The sequence below is a fragment of the Pteropus vampyrus genome, unplaced genomic scaffold (genome assembly GCF_000151845.1).
Source record: "Pteropus vampyrus isolate Shadow unplaced genomic scaffold, Pvam_2.0 Scaffold116, whole genome shotgun sequence".
Classification (NCBI taxonomy): domain Eukaryota; kingdom Metazoa; phylum Chordata; class Mammalia; order Chiroptera; family Pteropodidae; genus Pteropus; species Pteropus vampyrus.
Window position 1 is genome coordinate 1,132,700 of NW_011888897.1, and position 3,432 is coordinate 1,136,131.

At 37.1% G+C, this 3,432-nt stretch overlaps 1 pseudogene; it reads left to right on the plus strand.

The window, feature by feature from the left end:
* The window catches only part of LOC105296017, a 3,015-nt pseudogene extending 997 nt beyond the window's left edge, over positions 1–2,018 (plus strand).
* The last annotated feature ends 1,414 nt before the right edge of the window (positions 2,019–3,432 follow it).

Genomic DNA, 3,432 nt, shown 5'->3' on the forward strand with positions numbered 1-3,432 from the left:
AATTTGACAGTGTAATGTATGTCAGATGGATCTATTACTTTTTAAATGGGGCTTGTATTTTATATGTTTTAAAATTTCAATTTTTAAAAAATTATATCTTATAAATGGTTTGGTCCATGCTTGTAGATTAAAACAAGCTGAACCTTTACCATAGACAGGTTAAGAAGCACTATTTTAAAATATTTTTTGACTCAATGTTAGTTTCCAATTGCTGCTGTAAAAAATTACCACAAATTTAGTGCCTTAAAACAACACAAATTATTATTTTACAGTTCTGGAGATCAGAAGACCAAAATATATCTTATGAGTTAAAATCAAGGCACAAGTAGAGCTAGTATTTTGTTTTTTGTTTTGTTTTGTTTTTGCAGGCTCTAGGGGAAAATTTGTTTCTTTGCCTTTTTCAGATTCTTGTGGATGCCTGAATTGCTCTCCTAGTAATCTCTTCCTTTATTTTTAAAGCCAGCAAGATAGCATCTTAAAATATTTCTGACTCTGATCTTCCACTTGTAAGGACCTTTCTGATTACATCACTTCTATACAAGATAATCTTCCCATCCTAAGAACCTCAGCTTAATCAGACCGATAAAGTCCATGTGCCACATAAGGTAACATATTCACAGGTTTAGGGTTTAGGATATGGACATCTTTTGGGGGGGTGCTACTTAGCCTTCTAGTTTCAGCCTCCAAAGTCTCATTCTTAAATCCTCCTTCAGAGATCAATAGGGGTTCCTGATTACACCAGACAGACTTGTTTCCCACAAATACACATGTTAAACCATGGCTCAAGTGGCAAGTAATTAAATGATTACTGGATATAAACACAAATAAAAATCCTCCTGGATATAAACACAAATAAAAATCCTCTGTTGGTTTTCATGAGTTTTAGCTGTTTCAGGTGCCACCAATCAATCATCTAAAATCACTTTATCTGTTTGACTATCTGGAAAAGGTTGATAAATAATACTATAGGAAGATATCATGCCACCACCATGTAACCCAAAGCCAAAAAGTTGTGGAACTCTATCAGAATTTGCCAAATTTTATCAGCATTTCAAGGGGTTTTGTGCATGTGCATGGGTGTGTGCTTGTGCGTGTGTGTCGATTACTAAAAACAACTTTTTATGTTTTATTACCCACCACCATTTGTTATCACTAGTAACATCTCTCCGTGGCACAATGTTGTACTTTGCATATCCACACCATTCGACTTCTTTCTGACACAGCTACCAAGAGTCATTGTTGCCCTTAGCTGTGATTCCATTCATTGTGATTCCTTTTAGTTTGAAGTTTTTGTTTTTCAAGGACCAGCAGACACAAAATAAGGTTGTAATTCTAAGCTGACATTAAGATTTTTTTTGTACAATTTTCATAATTACAAACAATGCTAGAGTAAACAATGTTATACAAATCATTTCATATATTTGACTTTTGTGCTAATGCCTAAAAGTGGGATATTTATCAAAAGATTCGCACTTGTTTTATAAATCCTGTGTAAGACTTATATTTTGACATATAATCTAAAATGTTCTTCTAAAAGGTTGTACAGCTCTTTTGCTCAGGCCCCTGGTGCTGGCAGGATGACAAGTATTGAGGTCTTTGTACTTCCAGGAAGCTCTAGAACCACCGATGAAATCAGGAGTGGCATGATAAACAGTACAAGAAAGCTCATTTGGGCACAGCCCTGAAGGCCAACACTTTTAAGGAGCTGTTTCCCATGCAAAGGGAACCATGTGGAGAAAGTAGGAGTTGAAGCCGAACAGTCGAATTCTGCCATCAGGAAGTGTGTTAGCGTCCAGCTAGTGAAGAAAAGGAAAAAAAAAAAATCACAGCCTCTGCACCCACTGATGTTTTTTTTTTTTTAATTTTATTGAGGAAAATGATAAAGTTCTGATTGCTGGATTTGGTCTCAAAGGCCCGCTGTTGGTGGCATTCCTGGAGCCTGCTTGAAGGTTGTCAAAGTAGCCAGTGTCTCTCTTTTGGCCTTATTCCAAGGCAAGGAAGAAAGACTGAGGTCATAAGTTCTGATGGTGAAAACAGAGTAGGAAATTTTCATATGCCTCCCGAATAATAATAAGAAGAAATAAAAATAAAAGGTTGTACAATTTACATCCTGGAGTAGGCATATGATCTTGCCCCCAAGTAATCTCCCAGTCATGCTATCCAAGAAGTCATAGGACAGAAAGGCTCATAAACCAAATTAAGATACTCAAACCACATTTACAAAATCAACTGGAAACATAGTAAGAATCAAGATGATAGAGATGGAGTAGGTTAACACACCTAAAATGGGGCACAAAGTAGGATGGAAGGACCATATTACCTGACGCCTGGATTACTCGATATTCATATGTCTCGTCTCTCATTCTTCCTCTCTGTCTTTTCTACTAATGGTGTGGGTATGAGGACCAGAGTGGAGCTTTGAGCAAGGGGATTCAGCAAATGCCTGGACCCAATATATACTTGCTCTGTCAGAAAGATACAAGGGCAAGTACACCTGCCCACAGCTATGGCTACCACTTAGCCTATTGGGGCAGAACTCAAATTGGAACAGAATGGAACCATAACGGGTGTCACCAATGGGTTACCAATTTGAGATTGACATAGCTATCAGCCTAAAGTTGGCACAATTTCTACGTATACTTGATCTTTCAACTATGACACATTTGTTTGTTCCATCATATATTCCATTTATTCTATGACTTTTAATATGGTTTACAGGTTACTAATTTACTTGATATTTAGCACGTCTAATATCTCAATTCTGCCAATGTCTTACAAGCCTCTTGTTTATCATGCACATTAATACTTCTTGTAAGTCTTGTCCGTATCTCATAAGATATTATGTCATATACACATATACTTAAGTTATATACTGTAAGCTATTTAAAAGTTGCTATCTGGTGATGGGGTTCAGGACATGCTACCCCAAAATATGGCAACTTGGCATAGCAAATATTTTATACTGAAGGAATTTGAGAAAACGGCAGAAGCAAGAAGGTCACTCTGACCTTCCCCCATCTTCCCCTAAAAACAGGTCATAAAATCCTCATGTAAAAAGTGCCCTCCCTGTACCTGGAGGAAAGGAGCATCCTTATCTCCAAAGACAAAGGGACGCCAAGAAGAATCTGAACAAACAGGACTTGCTAAGTTCCCCCCAGTTACTGACACTTACCTCATACTCCTTAACCTGTCAGATATCAGCCATCAACTTTAGCATAAAAATACTCAGGTCTAACTATTTCTTCTGGTCTTCATTTCCTTATGGAGTCTCCTGTGTCACGTAAAGTTTATATTAAACAAATTTGTATGTTTTTCTCCTGTTAATCTGTCATTGACAGTGTAATTCTCAGACTCAATCAGACTTTAAGAGTTTAAGAAAACTTATTCTTCCCCTGCACTGGACTTAACACTGCTTACTGGTTCATCCATTCT